This window comes from Scyliorhinus torazame, chromosome 29, assembly GCF_047496885.1.
Source record: "Scyliorhinus torazame isolate Kashiwa2021f chromosome 29, sScyTor2.1, whole genome shotgun sequence".
Lineage (NCBI taxonomy): Eukaryota > Metazoa > Chordata > Chondrichthyes > Carcharhiniformes > Scyliorhinidae > Scyliorhinus > Scyliorhinus torazame.
Window position 1 is genome coordinate 13,171,041 of NC_092735.1, and position 20,518 is coordinate 13,191,558.

The following is a 20,518-nucleotide window of genomic DNA, read 5'->3' on the forward strand; positions in this document are numbered from 1 at the left end:
TCAAATACACAAACGCCCCTCTCAGACTCATTAATGTGTCCGCCCCTGACGTAAAGAGTCAGCGGCTGGCAGTCCTTCAGCAACTCCCACTGCTGTTGGCCACTTCCATGCCGGTCATTCTGGGCGGTGACTTCACCTCCATCATTGATGGGGCTGGACGGTCGCCAGGACCGACAGGAAAACAAAAAACGCCAAACTGCACAACGTCTTCAACAACCCAGCGGACGGAGCGCAACGTATATACACATGGTCACGGCCAGATTGATCTACCCGCTCCAGGATAGACTTGTGTCCCATGCGTTCACGGTCGGGTCCACCAACGTCAGGCCGGTGGTTCTTCTCTGACCACTGCCTCCTACTGGCCAACTAACACCTACAGGAAAATCAGAGGCAGGGGGACATGGCAGCTGAATGTGAAATTGTTGACCCCAGAGAACATCGAGGAACTCAAAAGGGATTACTGTTAGAGGTGAAAATATCCACCCGAAGGCCTGAGTATACGTAAAAAAAAGCAGTTTATTATGTCAGAATTCTGGGAGACAAGATCTGGGAGCTCCGCTGCCCCTGACAGCACCTTATCCCGCGTAAGCTAAGGCTCACATGGGTTAATATACAGATGCAGAAGCGAAATCAGTTCGTAACCTCATTTACATGCAGCCAATAACCTTTATTCGTGTCACAATCATCACATGCAACTAATTTGACCTAATTAGTCCTCCATTCTCTCAGTCCATGCCATAAATGGTTATCAGGTTGGAACCTATTGCCTCTTCCTGTTGTCGAGAAGTTGCCAGCTTGTAGCTGGCTGGGCAAAACGGAGTTATCTTCAGGCATTTAGACCTTGAGCAAACTTTGTGAATAGTTCATTGTCTTTGGGTCAGCACCTGGCGATAAGCTGCTCGACGTCTTCAGCAACCCTGCAGACGGAGCGCAGCGTAGATACACATGGTCACGGCCAGACGGGTCCGTCCGCTCCAGGATAGACTTCATAGATTACATAGAACATACAGTGCAGAAGGAGGCCATTCGGCCCATCGAGTCTGCACCGACCCACATTAATCCCTCACTTCCACCCAATAACCCCTCCCAACCCTTATGGACACTACGGGTAATTTAGCATGGCCAATCCACCTAACCTGCACGTCTTTGGACTGTGGGAGGAAACCGGAGCACCCGGAGGAAACCCACGCGGACACGGGGAGAACGTGCAAACTCCGCACAGACAGGGACCCAGCGGGGAATCGAACCTGGGACCCTGGCGCTGTGAAGCCACAGTGCTAATCACTTGTGCTACCGTGCTGCCGTGCTTCTTCTTTGTGTCCCGAGCTTTCACGGTCAGGTCCACCGTCGTTAAGCCAGTGTTCTTCTCTGACCACTGCTTCCTACTGGCCGACTGCCACCTGCAGGAAGACCAAGGGGTGGGCAGGGGGACATGGAAGCTGAATGCAAAACTGTTGACTCCAGAGAACCTCGAGGAACTTAAAAGGGATTACAAAGGTTGGAGAACTGTGAAACCCCTCTTTGAGTCTCCACATCTCTGGTGGGAAGCAATCAAGGGGAACATCAAAAGGCTTTTCATCCTCAAAGGCATTCAAAGGTGAGAGAGAGCCGAGGGGCCATTTCCAGGCTCCAGAAAAGTATGCAGAATTTGCTCCAGCTGCAGTCGATGGGGGTTGATGTCAAGGACGATCTCCAAGAGGTGAAGAGCCAGCAAGCCTCGCTCTACACCTCGGAGGCCTCCATGGTTATCTTCCGTTCCAGAGTCCGCTCCGTGGAGCAGGACGAAAAGTGCTCACGCTTCTTCCAAAAGGTGCACAGAGAGACCTCTGTGATCAGCAGCCTGAAGGAATAAGATGGCTCTGTAAATTCATCGCAGTCTGACATCCTGAGGATCAGCAAATACGTTTATGCCGGACTGTATGATCTGAAGCCAATAGATAACACTGTTTCCAAGACCTTCCTCTCGTCTATCACGGAGGTCTTGGGCGACAGCGAGCGGGAAAACCTGGACAAACCACTAACTCTGGAAGAGCTGACAAAGGCCGTCGGGTCCTTTGAGACGAGTAAAACTCCCAGAAGCGACGGCTTACCGGTTGAGTTGTATTCGGCTCTGTGGGACTGGATGGGCCCAGACCTGCTGGAAGTGTACGAGAGTATGCTTCTGGACGGCAGCATGTCAGAATCCATGAGGAAAGGCATCATCATCCTCATCTACAAGCAGAAGGGGGAAAGGGAAGAAATTTGAAATTGGCGACCCATTTCACTGCTAAATGTGGATTATAAAATTCTAGCCAAGCTCATTGCCAATCGGGTCAGGTCTGCTCTGGAGTCGGTGATCCACCCTGACCAGACCTGTGCTGTACCCGGCAGGAAGATCTCTGATAGCCTCGCACTACTCAGCGATACGGTCGCCAATGTGCAGGACAGGAGGGTGGACACCTGCCTCATGAGCCTTGACCAGGAGAAGGCTTTTGACAGAATATCGCACACCTACATGATGGATGTGCTCTCCAAAATGGGGTTTGGGGAGGGAATTTGCAATTGGATCAAACTGCTCTACACAAACATCTCCCTATGAACTGATGACGGGCTGTGCAATACAATTACCAGCGGGGATAATTACGGGGGGGAGGTTAAGACGTAGGCCCACTGTGGGACAGAATACGCAAATATATATTTGAACTCAGCAACCAATTGAAAGACATGCGCCAACAAACACGATCTAGACAGGAAACTAAGGATAAGAATTTAGAACTGACAGCATTCCCCGATATTCCCCCCGCTGGCTCAAAGGCAATGGTCAAGGTCTTGCCCGAAAAACCAGGGTTTGCTCCCAGGTGGACAGGACCCCACCAAGTCCTCATCAGTGGAGACACCTGCGCATGCATAGCCATAAAAGGCATGGGCGCTGGAAACACTGGGCGCAGTTTAAATTGTGTAACGCTTGATTCATTTATCATATTTACGATAGGTATCGAAGAATAGAAGGCCTCTCCCCAGCCAAAGCATGGTGAAGCCCGGCATGTCAGCCTTCTACACCTTTATTATGCTTTTTCTGAATATGCTTTCTGTAACCAAATGCTCTTATAGGAAACAAACTATCATTAAGAATACCTTTCTGGCTCTACAATATGAATATGCACAGGTGACAAATGCCTCCTCCTGTTGGGTGTGTGCGCACATCCCGTACCGGCTTGCTAACGGAATCCCCTTCTGGTCGAAGCCCCTTAATTATTCCGAAAGAATGAATGTGAGGTTCTTCGTTAATAGTGCAGACACGGACGTACAGTTACCCAATATCGAGGCGCAAAGATTTGGGGGACTTACTCGGTTCACTGGGTGGTATATCCCCGCGCTTTGATGAAGATTGGGGCCTTGTTCCTGGCAAAGAGGTCCCCCACCTTACACTAACCAGTATCGCTGCCCCTCCGAACTCGACAACTTGCCACTGTCATTTTCTTTTTTTTTTAATATATTTTATTCAAGCAATATAAATACCCGTGGCCAGTTTTAAACAAATAAATAAATAATATATAAACAAAAACAAAACTGAGTGGCAACTGCCTTGTCAAAAATAGTTACTCTCCAAAGATACAATCCAACAATCCAATATACAATTACCTATAACAAATACCTATGCATATACATTGACCTCCCTGAGAGTCCGTCCGGTTCCCCCCCCCCCCCCTCCCCTCCCCCCCCCCCCTTGGGTTGCTGCTGTTGTCTTCTTCTTTTCCATTCCCTCTATCTTTCTGTGAGGTAGTCGACGAACGGCTGCCACCGCCTGGTGAACCCCTGAGCCGAACCCCTTAATACGAACTTGATCCGTTCTAACTTTATAAACCCTGCCATGTCGTTTATCCAGGTCTCCACACCCGGGGGTTTGGCTTCCTTCCACATGAACAATATCCTGCGCCGGGCTACTAGTGACGCAAAGGCCAAAACATCAGCCTCTCTCGCCTCCTGCACTCCCGGCTCTTCTGCAACCCCGAATATAGCCAACCCCCAGCTTGGTTCGACCCGGACCGCCACCACCTTCGAAAGCACCTTTGTCACCCCCACCCAGAACCCCTGTAGTGCCGGGCATGACCAGAACATGTGGGTGTGATTCGCTGGGCTTCTCGAGCATCTCCCACACCTATCCTCTACCCCAAAAAATTTACTGAGCCGTGCTCCAGTCATATGCGCCCTGTGTAGAACCTTGAATTGTATCAGGCTTAGCCTGGCACACGAGGACGACGAGTTTACCCTACGTAGGGCGTCGGCCCACAGCCCCTCCTCAATCTCCTCCCCCAGCTCTTCTTCCCATTTCCCTTTCAGCTCATCTACCATGATCTCCCCCTCGTCCCTCATTTCCCTATATATGTCCAACACCTTACCATCCCCCACCCATGTCTCTGAGATCACTCTATCCTGCACCTCCTGCGTCGGGAGCTGCGGGAATTCCCTCACCTGTTGCCTCGCAAAAGCCCTCAGTTGCATATACCGAAATGCATTCCCTTGGGGCAACCCATATTTTTCCGTCAGCGCTCCCAGACTCGCAAAGGTCCCATCTACGAACAGATCTCTCAATTGTACTACCCCAGCTCTTTGCCATGTTCCAAATCCCCCGTCCATTCTCCCCGGAACAAACCTATGGTTATTTCTTATCGGGGACCGCACCGAGGCTCCCGTCTTTCGCCTATGCCGTCTCCACTGCCCCCAAATTTTCAATGTGGCCACCACCACCGGGCTTGTGGTGTATTTCTTCGGTGAGAACGGCAACGGTGCCGTCACCATTGCTTGTAGGCTAGTCCCCCTGCAGGACGCCCTCTCCATTCTCTTCCACGCCACTCCCTCCCCTTCTCCCATCCACTTACACACCATTGAAACATTGGCGGCCCAGTAATAGTCGTTTAGGCTCGGTAGTGCCAACCCCCCCCTGTCCCTACTACGCTGCAAAAATCCCCTCCTCCCTCTCGGGGTCTTCCCGGCCCACACAAAACTCATAATGCTCTTCTCGATTCTCTTGAAAAAAGCCTTCGTGACCACTACCGGGAGGCACTGAAACACAAAAAGGAATCTCCGGAGGACCACCATTTTAACCGCCTGCACCCTACCTGCCAGTGACAGGGACACCATGTCCCATCTCTTAAAGTCCTCCTCCATCTGTTCCACCAACCGCGTTAAATTAAGCCTGTGTAATGTACCCCAATTCTTGGCCAACTGGATCCCCAAGTACCGGAAGTCCCTTGTTACCTTCCTCAACGGTAAATCCTCTATTTCTCTGCTCTGCTCCCCTGGATGCACCACAAACAACTCACTTTTCCCCATGTTCAATTTATACCCTGAAAAATCCCCAAACTCCCCAAGTATCCGCATTATCTCTGGCATCCCCTCCGCCGGGTCCGCCACATACAACAACAAATCATCTGCATACAGAGATACCCGGTGTTCTTCTCCTCCCCTGAGTACACCCCTCCACTTCCTGGAACCCCTCAATGCTATGGCCAGGGGCTCAATCGCCAGTGCAAACAATAACGGGGACAGAGGACATCCCTGCCTCGTCCCTCTATGGAGCCGAAAATAATCGGACCCCCGTCCATTCGTGACCACGCTCGCCATCGGGGCCCTATACAGCAACTGTACCCATCTGATATATCCATCTCCAAAGCCAAATCTCCTCAGCACCTCCCACAGATAATCCCACTCCACTCTGTCGAATGCTTTCTCGGCATCCATCGCCACCAGTATCTCCGCTTCCCCCTCTGGTGGGGCATCATCATTACCCCTAGCAGCCTCTGTATATTTGTATTCAGCTGTCTCCCCTTCACAAACCCAGTTTGGTCCTCATGAACCACCCCCGGGACACAATCCTCTAGCCTCGTTGCCATTACCTTGGCCAGAGTCTTAGCATCTACATTCAGGAGAGAAATGGGCCTATAGGACCCGCATTGCAGCGGGTCTTTTTCCTTCTTTAGGAGGACCGATATCATTGCCTCTGACATAGTCGGGGGCAGCTGCCCCCTTTCCCTGGCCTCATTCAAGGTTCTCATCAGTAGCGGGGTCAGCAAGTCCATATATTTCCTATAAAATTCCACTGGGAATCCGTCTGGTCCCGGGGCTTTCCCCGCCTGCATGCTCCCAATCCCTTTCACTACTTCCTCCATCTCAATCTGTGCTCCCAGTCCCACCCTCTCCTGCTCCTCCACCTTAGGAAATTCCAGCTGATCCAGAAAGCACATCATTCTCTCCTTCCCATCCGGGGGCTGAGCTTCATATAATCTTTCATAAAATGCCTTGAACACTCCATTCACTCTCTCCGCTCCCCGCTCCATCTCTCCCTCCTCATCTCTCACCCCCCCTATCTCCCTCGCTGCTCCCCTTTTCCTCAGTTGGTGGGCCAGCAAACTGCTCGCCTTCTCCCCATATTTATACTGTACACCCTGTGCCTTCCTCCATTGTGCCTCTGCATTCCCCGTAGTCAACAAGTCAAATTCTACATGTAGCCTTTGCCTTTCCCTGTACAGTCCCTCCTCCGGTGCCTCCGCATATTGTCTGTCCACCCTCAAAAGTTCTTTCAGCAACCGCTCCCGTTCCTTACCCTCCTGCTTTCCTTTATGTGCCCTGATAGATATCAGCTCCCCTCTAACCACTGCCTTCAACGCCTCCCAGACCACTCCCACCTGAACCTCCCCATTGTCATTGAGTTCCAAGTACCTTTCAATACACCTCCTCACCCTTAAACACACACCCTCATCTGCCAATAATCCCATGTCCATTCTCCAGTGTGGCTGCTGTTCTTTTTCCTCCCCTATCTCCAGGTCCACCCAATGTGGGGCGTGGTCCGAGATAGCTATAGCCGTGTAGTCCGTCCCCGTCACCTTCGGGATCAGTGCCCTTCCCAAAACAAAAAAGTCTATTCGTGAATAAACTTTGTGGACATAGGAGAAAAACAAAAACTCCTTACTCCTAGGTCTACTAAATCTCCAGGGGTCTACTCCTCCCATCTGCTCCATAAAGTCCTTGAGCACCCTAGCTGCAGCCGGCCTCCTTCCGGTCCTGGACCTCGATCTGTCCAGCCCTGGGTCCAGCACCGTATTAAAATCTCCCCCCATTACCAACTTTCCCGCCTCTAGGTCCGGGATGCGGCCCAACATACGCCTCATAAAATTGGCATCATCCCAGTTCGGGGCATATACGTTCACTAAAACCACTGCCTCCCCTTGCAATCTGCCACTCACCATCACGTATCTGCCCCCACTATCCGCCACTATGGTCTTTGCCTCAAACATTACCCGCTTCCCCACTAATATAGCCACCCCCCTATTTTTTGCGTCTAGCCCCGAATGAAACACCTGCCCCACACATCCTTTGCGTAGTCTGACCTGGTCTATCAGTTTCAGATGCGTCTCCTATAGCATAACCACATCTGCCTTAAGTTTCTTTAGGTGTGGGAGTACCCGTGCCCTCTTAATCGGCCCGTTCAGCCCTCTCACATTCCACGTGATCAGCCGGGTTGGGGGGCTCTTTACCCTCCCCCCCACTGTCGACTAGCCATCTCCTTTTTCAGTCCAGCTCCTCACCCGGTTCCCATGTAGCCGTATCTCCCCCCAACGGCGCCCTCCCGCCCCGACCACCCCACCCCATACCAGCTCCCCCTTCTCCCCAGCAGCAGCAGCCCAGTTAACCCCCTCCCCCCGCTAGATCCTTTTCTAGCGTAATTGCACCCCCCATGTTGCTCCCAGAAGTCAGCAAACTCTGGCCGACCTCGGCTTCCCCCCCGTGACCTCGGCCCCCACTGTGCGAGGCCCCCTCCTTCCTGCTACCCTGTTCCCGCCATGATTACCATAGCACGGGAATAAAGCCCGCGTTTCCCATTTGGCCCCGCCCCCAATGGCTGGCGCCCCCAGCTCCTCATCCTCCCTCCCCCCCTCCCCCACGACATGGGGAAGAGAGAAAAGTTACAGGGTCGCAGGATTAACATCTCTTCCCCCTTTTCCCCCCCTTCACCCCACGTAATCACCCCACCACTTTGTCCCAAACGTTCTTTTTCTCGCCCGCTTATTCCAGTTTCTCCTCGACAATAAATGTCCACGCCTCTTCTGCCGTTTCAAAGTAGTGGTGCTTCCCTTGGTGTGTGACCCACAGTCTTGCCGGCTGCAGCATTCCAAATTTAACCTTCCTTTTGTGCAGCACCGCCTTGGCCCGATTAAAGCTTGCCCTCCTTCTCGCCACCTCCGCACTCCAGTCTTGATATACGCGGATCACCGCGTTCTCCCACCTACTGCTCCGAGTTTTCTTTGCCCATCTGAGGACCATCTCTCTGTCCTTAAAACGGAGGAATCTCACCACTATGGCTCGAGGAATTTCTCCAGCCCTCGGTCTTCGCGCCATAACTCGATAGGCTCCCTCCACCTCCAACGGGCCCGTCGGGGCCTCCGATCCCATTAACGAGTGCAGCATCGTGTTCACATATGCCCCGACGTCCGCCCCCTCTGCACCCTCGGGAAGACCAAGAATCCTTAAATTCTTCCTCCTCGCATTATTCTCCAGCACCTCCAGCCTTTCCACACACCTTTTGTGTTGTGCCTCGTGCATCTCTGTCTTCACCACCAGGCCCTGTATTTCGTTTTCATTCTCAGCAGCCTTTGCCTTCATGACCCGAAGCTCCCGCTCCTGGGTCTTTTGCTCATCTTTTAGCCCTTCAATCGCCTGTAATATCGGGGCCAACAGCTCCTTCTTCATCTCCTTTTTAAGCTCTTCCACGCAGCGCCGCAGGAACTCTTGTTGGTCAGGGCCCCATATTAAACTGCCACCTTCCGACGCCATCTTGCTTTGTGCTTGCCTTGCCGCTGCGCTAGAGGATCCACTGCAATCCGGCCACTTTCCTCTCCTTTTTCCATCCGTGTCCAGGGGGGATTCCCTTCTGGTTTACCGCACAGTGTTTTTAGCCGTTAAAATTGCCGTTGGGGCTCCTATTAAGAGCCCAAAAGTCCGTTCCACCGGGAGCTGCCGAAACGTGCGACTTAGCTGGTCATCGCCACACCCGGAAGTCTCCGCCACTGTCATTTTCAAGGAGATGCCCGTTTCTAGGCAACGGGTACAATGACACGGCGCAGGTGCGCATGTGCGATCAAAAACTCTGCCACTCCCACGGAATGTAAATGGAACCCACTGGGTCTACGGACTCAAAGTATATCCATGGATCCCGGGCCACCCACAGAAGTGGTCAGCCATTAACAGCCCTAAATGGAGAGCGTGCTGCTTTTTAGCTTATGTCGTTCCGCACATTAGAAAGGTGACTACTCTGAACCAGCCCCTGGCCCTTCGGTCCCGTCGTGGCATTGCCAAGGCACAACGGTTTTGGATGATGGCCTTTCCACCATATGGTAACCCAAAATCAGCAAGGCAGCTAATAACCATGGCCTCCGCACTCGAGAGATCGGCATTAGCTCTCAGTGAGGGCAGCCGAGCGCTTCAGGCCATATCAGCAGAATTAGTGGCAGAGCGAACTATTGCCTGACAGAATCATTTGGCATTAGACTTTATTCTGGCGGAGAAGGGGGGCCCATGTGCCATTGTAGGAAGAGAGTGTTGACTTACATTCCCGACTCCTCTGAAAACATCACTGATTTGGCAGCCCACATTCGCAAGGAGGCCTCAAGGTTCAGGCAATTGGGGCGGAATTTCACGACTACAACTCAGGTGCGGGTGGCTGGTTCGACTGGCTATTTGGGGGCTCTTGGCGATCATACCTGGTGTACGGGGTGACCTTAATTTCTGCCCTTTTGCTAACATGCTGTCTGATAACTGTATGCTTAAACTCCTGCTGCAAAGTCATGGCAGCACAGCTCGTGCCTGTGGCTAGTACTGATGTTGAGACACTACCTGACATTACGGCTGAAGAAAAGGTACATCATTACTATTTGTGAGGGGTGACCTTTCAGTCACGTGTGCGGTGTACATACGGAACATCTGGGAGGTTACATAACCCAAAGGCCGTATATCTTTACGACACACCCTGCACCCCTCATTTCATTTCATTTTGGTCAGTTGGAGTTCTGTAATCATCTTCCATTTGTTTTTTTTTCATAATTTTTATTAAGGTTTTCATAAAATATCAAAAACAAAATGAAAAAAGAACCCAACAGGGTTAAGTACAAAACACAGTCTAGAAAGCAACCCTCCATACCCCCTCCCCCCCCCAGTACATAGATAATAAATTAACATTAACACCCCGACTTAACACAACAGGTATATACACCCCCTCAGACCCTTCAGTGTAGATAACAAAAATAAAGTAAACCCCCCCCCCCCCCCCCCCCACCCCCCGAGTTGCTGCTGCCATTGACCAATGTCTACCATTCTGCCAGGAAGTCTAAGAACGGTTGCCAAAGCCTAAAGAACCCTTGTACCAACCCTCTCAAGGCAAATTTCACCCTCTCCAATTTAATGAACCCTGCCATATCGCTGATCCAGGATTCCAGGCTTGGGGGCCTCGCATCCTTCCACTGAAGAAGAATCCTTCGCCGGGCTACCAGGGACGCAAAGGCCAGAATACCGGCCTCTTTCGCCTCCTGCACTCCCGGCTCCCCTGCCACCCCAAATATTGCGAACCCCCAGCCCGGTTTGACCCTGGATCCTACCACCCTCGACACGGTCCTCGCTACACCCCTCCAAAATTCCTCCAGTGCTGGGCATGCCCAGAACATATGGGTGTGGTTTGCTGGGCTCCCTGAGCACCTAACACACCTGCTCTCACCCCCAAAGAACCGGCTCAGCCTTGTCCCGGTCATGTGTGCCCTGTGCAGCACCTTAAACTGTATGAGGCTGAGCCTTGTGCACGAAGATGAAGAGTTCACCCTCCCTAGGGCATCTGCCCACGTCCCTTCCTCAATCTCCTCTCCCAACTCCTCCTCCCACTTACCTTTCACCTCCACCACCGAGGCCTCCTCCTCCTCCTGCATCACCTGGTAAGTTTCCGAGATCTTCCCCGCTCCCACCCACCCCCCCGAGAGCACCCTGTCCTGTACTGTGTGTGTGGCAGTAGCCGCGGGAATTCCACCACCTGCCGTCTGGCAAACGCCCTTACCTGTAAGTACCTGAAGGTGTTCCCCGGGGGGGAGCCCGTACTTCTCCTCCAGCTCACCCAAGCTCGTGAACTTCCCGTCCACAAACAGGTCCCCCAACTTTCGTATCCCTGCCCTTTGCCAGCCCGAAAATCCTCCAACTGTTCTCCCTGGGACGAACCATTGGTTCCCCCGTATTGGGGACCACGCTGAGGCCCCAACTTCCCCCCTATGCCGCCTCCACTGCCCCCAAATTTTGAGGGCAGCCGCCGCCACCGGGCTCGTGGTATACCTCCTTGGAGGGAGCAGCAACGGCGCCGTTGCCAGTGCCCCCAGACTTGAATCCACGCAAGACGCCGTCTCCTCCCCCTCCATCACCGACTTGTGCACCATTGTCGCATTGGCGGCCCAGTAGTACCCACAGAGGTTGGGCAGCGCCAGCCCCCCCCCTATCTCTACTCCGCTCCAGGAACACCCTTCTCACGCTCGGAGTCCCTCGCGCCCACACAAACCCCATTATACTTCTGTTAACCCGCCTAAAAAAAGCCTTCGGGATAAACACGGGGAGGCACTGGAACAGGAACAAAAACCTTGGGAGCACCGTCATTTTGACTGACTGCACCCTACCCGCCAAGGACAGCGGCAACAAGTCCCACCTCTTGAACTCCTCCTCCATTTGCTCCACCAGCCTTGTAAAGTTAAGTCTATGCAGGGCCCCCCAGCTCCTGGCCACCTGGACCCCCAAATACCTGAAGCTCCTCTCCGCCCGATTTTAGTGGGAGCTCGCCAATCCCCCTCTCCTGGTCCCCTGGGTGAACCACGAACAACTCGCTCTTCCCCATGTTGAGCTTGTACCCCGAAAAGTCCCCGAATTCCCGAAGAATCCTCATTACCTCCGGCATTCCTCCCACCGGGTCCGCCACATACAGCAGCAGGTCGTCCGCATAAAGCGACACCCTATGCTCCTCCCCACCCCGCACCAACCCCCTCCAGTTCCTCGACTCTCTCAGTGCCATAGCCAGGGGTTCAATCGCCAGTGCGAAGAACAGGGGGGACAGGGGACACCCTTGCCTCGTCCCTCGGTGCAACCGAAAGTACTCAGACCTCCTCCTGTTTGTGGCCACACTCGCAATCGGGACCCCATACAACAGCCTAACCCACCTGACAAACCCCTTCCCAAACCCAAACCTCTTCAGCACCTCCCACAGGTACCCCTGGCTCTACCCTATCGAAGGCTTTCTCAGCGTCCATCGCCACCACTATCTCCGCCTCCCCCTCACTCGCCGGCATCATGATAACGTTCAAAAGCCTCCACACATTCGCATTCACCTGCCTCCCCTTCACAAACCCCGTCTGGTCTTCATGGATGATCTGCGGCACACAATCCTCAATCCTCGTGGCTAAGACCTTCGCCAGCACCTTGCCATCTACATTTAGCAAGGAAATCGGTCTGTAAGACCCACATTGCAGGGGATCCTTGTCCCGCTTCAGGATCAAGGAGATCAGTGCCCGGGACATCGTCGGGGGCAAAGCCACCCCCTCCCTTGCCTCATTGAAGGTCCTGACTAACAGCGGGCCCAACAGGTCCATATATTTTTTATAGAACTCGACCGGGAAACCGTCCGGCCCCGGTGCCTTCCCCGCCTGCATGCTCCCTATCCCTTTGGTCAGCTCCTCCAGCCCAATCGGGGCCCCCAATCCTGCCACCAGTCCCTCTTCCACCTTTGGAAGCCTCAATTGGTCCAGGAAGCGGCTCATCCCTCCCTCCTTCAGTGGGGGCTCTGATCGGTACAAATCCTCGTAAAAGTCCCTGAAGACCCCATGATGCCAACCCCACTGCGCACCACGCTCCCTCCCCTGTCCTTAACTCCCCCCATCTCCCTAGCTGCGTCCCGCTTCCGAAGCTGATGCGCCAGCATCCGGCTTGCCTTTTCCCCATACTCGTAAATCGCCCCCTGGGCCTTCCTCCACTGCACCTCCGCCTTCCTGGTGGTCACCAGGTCAAATTCGGCCTGGAGGCAGTGCCTCTTCCTCAACAATCCTTCCTCCGGCACCTCTGCATACCTCCTGTCTACCCTCACCATCTCCCCCACCAGCCTCTCCCTCTCCCTCTCCTCCCTCCTCTCCTTGTGGGCCCTAATGGAGATCAGCTCTCCCCTCACCACCGCCTTCAGCGCCTCCCATACCATCCCCACTCGGACCTCCCCATTATCGTTGGCCTCCAGGTATCTCTCTATACTTCCTTGGACCCGCTCGCTCACCTCTTCGTCCGCCAACAGCCCCACCTCCAAGTGCCACAGCGGGCGCTGGTCCCTCTCCTCCCCCATCTCCAAGTCCACCCAATGAGGGGCGTGGTCCGAAATGGCTATTGCCGAATACTCAGTATCCTCTACTCTCGCTATCAGCGCCCTACTCAAAATGAAAAAGTCGATTTGGGAATAAGCCTTATGGACATGTGAGAAGAATGAAAATTCCCTTGCCCCCGCCATGCAAATCTCCAAGGGTCCACCCCTCCCATCTGGTCCATAAACCCCCTCAGCACTCTAGCTGCCGCTGGCTTCCTACCCGTCCTAGACCTGGAGCGATCCAGTGCCGGATCCAGCACCGTGTTAATGTCTCCCCCCATTATCAGGCCCCCCACCTCCAAGTCTGGGATCCGACCCAACATACGCCGCATAAAACTCGCATCGTCCCAATTTGGGGCATACACATTGACCAGTACCACCCCCTCTCCCTGCAACTTACCACTTACCATTACGTACCTACCGCCATTATCTGCCACAATGCTCGACGCCTCGAATGACACCTTCTTTCCCACCAAGATCACCACCCCTCGATTTTTGGCATCCAGCCCCGAATGAAACACCTGACCTACCCACCCTTTCCTCAGTCTTACCTGGTCTGCCACCTTCAGGTGTGTCTCCTGGAGCATAACCACATCCGCCTTGAGCCCCTTCAGGTGTGCGAACACGCGGGCCCGCTTAACCGGCCCATTCAGTCCCCTTACATTCCAGGTTATCAGCCGGATCAGGGGGCTACCCGCCCCCCTCCCCCGCCGACTAGCCATGACCCCTCCTCGGCCAGCCACGTGCCCACACCCCACACCTGGCCCGTTCTCCACAGCGGCATACCCCCATCTCGCCCCCCCCCACTCGCTCCAGCTCCCACTTGACCATAGCAGCAGCAACTCGACCCCCCCCCCCCCCGGCTAGGACCCATCCTAGCTGATTTACTCCCCCCATTGCACTTCCGCTAGTCAGCTGACTCCGGCTGACCAGGGCCTCTCCCGCCTTTCCTTCGACTCCTCCCATTGTGTGACACACCCTCCTTTCCCGCTCCCCATCCATAGGTTCTCCCCCTTCCATTCTAAGCGCGGGAAACAACCGTCGCTTCCCCGCCCCTGCCAGCCTTCAGCGCAGGAAAAAGCCCGCGCTTTCCACCTACCCGGTCCCGCCACCTCTGACGCAGTCCCGATCCCCTCACCCCCGACTCGGGCCTCCCCCTCCCCCTCGGGTCCCCATCTCACCGCCGTCCACCACCCCTGTTCCGTTTACCTACCCCCCTCCAAGAGCCCCCCCGACCAACCCACCCAAAACAGTGCCCAACCCGCCCCAACCAGCCTCACCAACCCGAAAGAGAAAAACACAGAGAAAAAGAAAAAGAAACCAGGAGCAGCAAAGGCACCCCCCCCCCCCCCCCTCAAAAAAAATAAAAATAACATATCCACCGCAGTCCCCAATCACCCATCCCGACCCTCAATCTGTGTCCAACTTCTCGGCCTGAACAAAGGCTCACGCCTCCTCCGGAGACTCAAAATAATGGTGCCGGTCCTTGTAGGTGACCCACAGTCGCGCCGGCTGCAACATGCCAAACTTCACCCCCTTCCTGTGCAGCACCGCCTTTGCTCGATTGTACCCGGCCCTCCTCTTCGCCACCTCCGCACTCCAGTCCTGGTATATTTGAACCTCCGCGTTCTCCCACCTGCTGCTCCTCTCCTTCTTGGCCCACCTGAGCACACACTCCCGATCGACGAACCGATGGAACCGCACCAGCACCGCCCGCGGAGGCTCGTTAGCCTTGGGCCTCCTCGCCAGCACTCTATGGGCCCCTTCCAGCTCCAGGGGCCCCTGGAAGGACCCCGCTCCCATCAGCGAGTTTAACATGGTGACCACATAGGCCCCCACGTCCGGCCCCTTGGGGAGGCCCAGAATCCGCAGATTCTTCCGCCTCGACCGATTCTCCATCTCCTCGAACCGCTCCTGCCATTTCTTGTGGAGCGCCTCGTGCGCCTCCACCTTTACCGCCAGGCCTAAGATCTCGTCCTCGTTGTCGGAGTTCTTTTGTTGAGCCTCTCGGATCGCCACCCCCTGGGCCGTCTGTGTCTCCAGCAGCTTATCAATAGAAGCCTTCATCGGCTCTAGCAGGTCCGTTTTAATCTCTCTGAAGCAGCGCTGGATACCCCCCGGCTGCTCCTCCGCCCACTGCATCCACACTGCCTGGTCTCCGCCCGCCGCCATTTTGTTCTTCATCCCTCGCACCTTCTTCGGGTCCACCACCTACTTTTTTGTCGTCCCGCTCCTAGTTGAAGCCATATACTGATGGGGAGCTGTTATAAATTCCTTCCCACATCGGGAAACGTCAAAAAAGTGCCGTTGGGGGCCCTGAAAAGAGCTCAAAAGTTGTTTTTTGCAGGAGCCGCCGAATGTGCGACTTAGCTCCGCATAGCCGCAACCGCTGTAATCATCTTCCATGACCAACAGGGGGGAGTGTTGGTGGGAAAATTCTGTCTCTCACAGTGTATTCATTTCTGTTCTTACATTATATGGCTGTGGGACATGTTGGTGTGATTAACCTGCTATTTGCATTATATCGAATTGTAGCAAATTGTAGTTAACTTCGTGGCCGATGTACTTTCTGTGTTTGGCACTAAAGACTGTGAGCAAAACAAATGACTTACCGCCAGGTGCTGACCCAAAGACAATGAATTATTCACAAAGTTTGCTCAAGGTCTAAATGCCTTAAGATAACTCTGTTTTGCCCAGCCAGCTACAAGCTGGCAACTTCTCAACAACAGGAAGAGGCAATAGGTTACAACCTGATAACCATTTATGGCATGGACTGAGAGAATGGGGGACTAATTAGGTCAAATTAGTTGCATGTAATGATTGTGACACGAATAAAGGTGATTGGCTCTATGTAAATGAGGTTACGAACTGATTTTGCTTCTGTATCCGTGTATTTCATAGATTTCACAGAATTTACAGTGCAGAAGGAGGCCATTCGGCCCATCGAGAATGCACCGGCTCTTGGAAAGAGCACCCTACCCAAGGTCCACACCTCCACCCTATCCCCATAACCCAGTAACCCCACCCAACACTATGGGCAATTTTGGACACTAAGGGCAATTTAGCATGGCCAATCCACCTAACCTGCACATCTTTGGACTGTGGGAGGAAACCGGAGCACCCGGAGGAAACCCACGCACACACGGGGAGGATGTGCAGACTCCCATGCGAGCCTTAGCTCAAGTGGGATAAGGTGCTGTCAGGGGCAGCGGAGCTCCCAGATCTTGTCTCCCAGAATTCTGACATAATAAACTGCTTTTTTTTACGTATACTCAGGCCTTCGTGTGGATATTTTCACCTCTAACAGTAATCCCTTTTGAGTTCCTCGATGTTCTCTGGGGTCAACAGTTTCACATTCAGCTGCCATGTCCCCCTGCCTCTGATTTTCCTGTAGGTGTTAGTTGGCCAGTAGGAGGCAGTGGTCAGAGAAGAACCACCGGCCTGACGTTGGTGGACCCGACCGTGAACGCATGGGACACAAGTCTATCCTGGAGCGGGTAGATCAATCTGGCCGTGACCATGTGTATATACGTTGTGCTCCGTCTGCAGGGTTGTTGAAGACGTTGTGCAGTTTGGCGTTTTTTGTTTTCCTGTCGGTCCTGGCGACCGTCCAGCCCCATCAATGATGGAGGTGAAGTCACCGCCCAGAATGACCGGCATGGAAGTGGCCAACAGCAGTGGGAGTTGCTGAAGGACTGCCAGCCGCTGACTCTTTACGTCAGGGGCGGACACATTAATGAGTCTGAGAGGGGCGTTTGTGTATTTGACGTCAATTACGAGGAGGCATCCACCCACTGCCTCCTTAACTTGGGCAATGGTGAAGTTGCCTCCCCGCAGCAGAATATCCAGGCCATAGGAACAACAATCGCTTCCTCCGGACCACATGGGACCACCAGCTCGACCAGCTCCTGTAGTTGCTGAGGTGCGGAAAGCCACACTCCTGCAGCAACAGCAGGTCGGCTTTCACATTGGGCAGGTAACTAAGGGCAGCTCCACATCTCAAGGTGTCTTTGATGCTTTGCATAGGGGGGCAAGGGGGGGGGGGGGGAGTCAAGGGGCGGGGGAAGGAGGAAAAGTTAGGAAGGCGAGGTGTGTTGGGATGTTAGTAGACTTAGATTTTTAGGTTTAGATTACAATTATTATCACGTGTACCGGGGTACTGTGAAACGTATTGTTCTGCGTATAGACCAGGCAGATTGATCCATACAGGAAAACATAGGAGATATGATAAATACACAATGTAAACACATAGACATAGACATCAGGGGCGAGATTCTCCGACCCCCCGCCGGTTGCCGAATTCTCCACCACCGGATATTCGGCGGGGGCGGGAATCGCGCCACGCCGGTTGGCGGGCCACCCCCCGCGATTCTCAGGCCCGCATGGGCCGAAGTCCCGCGGCTAAAATGCCTGTCAGGCCGGCGTAAATTAAACCACCTACCTTAGCGGCGGGACAAGGCGGCGCGGGCGGGCTCTGCTGCCGTGGAGGCACTCTTTCCCTTCCGCCTTCGCCACGGTCTCCACTATGGCGGAGGTGGAAGAGACTTTCTCCACTGCGCATGCGCGGGAATGCCGTCAGCGGCCGTTGACGCTCCCGCGCATGCGCCGCCCGGAGATGTCATTTCCGCGCCAGCTGGCGGGGCACCAAAGGCCTTTTCCGCCAGCTAGTGAGGCGGAAATCAGTCCGGCGCGGGCCTAGCCCCTTAAGGTTGGGGCTCGGCCCCCAAAGATGCGGAGCATTCCGCAACTTTGGGGCGGCGCGATGCCCGACTGATTTGCGCCGTTTTGGGCGCCAGTCGGCGGACATCGCGCCGTTTCCGGAGAATTTCGCCCCAGATGAGCATACGGAGTGTAGTGCTGCTCAGTAGGGAAGATGCTTTTAGAGATCAATTCAGTCCATGAGAGTGTCATTTCGGAGTCTGGTAACAGCGGGGAAGAAGCTGTTTTTGAATGTTAGTGCGTGTTCTCAGACTTTTTTTTATCTTCTGCCCGATGGAAGAGGTTGGAAGAGAGAATAAACCAGGTGGGAGGGGTCTTTGATTATGCTGCCCGCTTTCCCAAGGCAGTGGGAGATGTAGATGGAGTCAATGGATGGCAGGCAGGTTTGTGTGATGGACTGGGCTGTGTTCACGACTGTCTATAGTTTCTTGCGGGCCTGGGCCGAGCAGTTGCCGTACCAGGCTGTGATGCAGCCGGATAGGATGCTTTCTGTGGTGCATCTGTAAAAGTTGGTAAGAGTCAACGTGGACATGCCGAATTTCCTTAGTTTCCTGAGGAAGTATAGGCACGTTTGTGCTATCTTGGGGGAGCGTCGACGTGGGTGGACCAGAACAGATGTTTGTATCCCTAGGAATTTGAAACTGTGAACCATCTCCATGTCGGCCACATTGATGATGCCAGGGGTGTGTACAGTACTTTGCTTCCTGAGGTCAATGAGCAGTTCTTTAGTTTGGCTGGCATTGAGGGAGATTGTCGGAGAGACCTGAGATGTGAGGTTGTGACGTGGGAGGCGGAGCAGAAAACTCCAAACTCATGGACACAACCCCCCAAAGCCCACAGATTGTGCACTGGATTTATCAGCCCTCTGAAAACCCGGGCGGGGGGGGGGGGGGGGGAACTGAGTGGAAGAGAAAAGCGAATCCTCCTGGATTTGGAGTGAGAGACTCACACAAGGAGCAGACCCGCCCCCTGGGAGTGGCGGTACAATAGACCAATAGGAAATAGGAAAGGGCGGGACTAACGTACGATTGACATTTCCTCCGCCAATCAGCGCCTAAATCGGAGATGACATTTTACTTTATTTGGCGAATGGGCACAAATATGCAAATCATTTTAAATCATCTGCCGATATATCTCAATAGAAGAAACATTAACCCATTGGATGGCCAGGTGACGGCACGCAGTTACATTGTCGAAACCTAAAGAAATTAATAGGTAGATTTGAACTAACTGGTCAGTGTGCAGTCACTCTCTTGTTACTATGTTTACTCTCTGGTAGGTGTGAGAGGGAAGGGTGTTTGTTAAGACTTACGGTTTTCTTGGCTGGAGCCAAGATAGGAAAAATTTTTGTGCTGGGGAGGGGGTTGGGGCTCCCTTTGCGGGGATGCCATCTGCTGGTCTCCTCTTCCCTCTCCCTACTTCTCGGTTCAATATCAGAAAAGCCATTCTGCGCCTGCAGGATCGAGTTGTGTTTTTTCATTGTTGTCTCTCTGCAGGTTGATTCGCCTCTGCTGTCTGCAATCGTTGCTCCTCTTTTCCCTCCGTCTTTTCTATAGTAAGCCCACAGCTCCCCTGAGGAAGGAGCAGTGCTCCAAGAGCAAGTGTTTGAAACAAACTTGTTGAACCTGGTGTTGTAAGAGTTCTTACTTTCCTACAGAACTCACGAACCAGCGGCGGAGAGACAGGACTGACTTGTATTCCACTGGATGGCCCCAGACCTGCTGGAAGTGGACGAGAGGTTGCTTCTGGACAGCAGCATGTCAGAATCCACCAGGAAAGGCATCATCACCCTTCACAAGCTGAGGGGCGAATGGGAAGACATTAGAAATCGGCAATCCATTTCACTGCTGAATGTGGATTCGGGATGTGACCAGGGCGGTTTTCTCAGCCCTGCTATCCGCAAAGTTTGTCAGCGTCACCGGTCTGCAGAGACACATCCAACAGCTTGACTCTGTGACTGGTGAATCTACGTTTTGAGAACGGGTCTTGCATCTATGCAAAGCATCAAAGACACCTTGAGATGTGGAGCTGCCCTTAGTTACCTGCCCAATGTGAAAGCCGACCTGCTGTTGCTGCAGGAGTGTGGCTTTCCGCACCTCAGCAACTACAGGAGCTGGTCGAGCTGCTGGTCCCATGTGGTCAGGAGGAAGCGATTGTTGTTCCTCCGGCCTGGATATTCTGCTGCGGGGAGGCAACTTCACCATTACCCAAGTTAAGGATGTGGAGATGCCGGCGTTGGACTGGGGTGAGCACAGTACGAAGTCTTACAACACCAGGTTAAAGTCCAACAGGTTTGTTTCGATGTCACTAGCTTTCGGAGCGCTGCTCCTTCCTCAGGTGAATGAAGAGGTCTGTTCCAGAAACACAGATTCTGCGTTGTCGCGGGTCCTGAAGGCCTCCTTG